Here is a 424-nt window from a genome sequence, read left to right as displayed (position 1 = left end):
GATTAATCACATCCAAAATAAATAAATATAATGTTTGTATATATATATATATATATATATATAACTAAATCATATATAAATATGAATTATTATATATACATGTAAATATTTTTTAAGATATACATGTGTATACGTGTATTACTATATACTTAGTTATACACAGTAAACACACATATATTATTATTACTTTTATTTTGGAGGCGATTGATTTGGCAGACCTATTATAATTATAGTTACAACATAGTTTAAGTTACAATGATATACAAGTTGACTTGTTTGTGACACTGGCAGTGCTTTATGGGAGTGGGCAATCACTGTGGAGCTCCAATTCTCTGATTGGTAGATATTTCTCTGCAGGATTATGGGTAGTGTAGTTCTTCACCTGGAATTTGGCTGTTAACCTGCACAGACACTGCAGATATAA

This window comes from Sinocyclocheilus anshuiensis, unplaced genomic scaffold (assembly GCF_001515605.1).
Source record: "Sinocyclocheilus anshuiensis isolate Anshui unplaced genomic scaffold, SAMN03320099.WGS_v1.1 scaffold392, whole genome shotgun sequence".
NCBI lineage: Eukaryota > Metazoa > Chordata > Actinopteri > Cypriniformes > Cyprinidae > Sinocyclocheilus > Sinocyclocheilus anshuiensis.
This window is presented reverse-complemented; position numbering follows the sequence as displayed.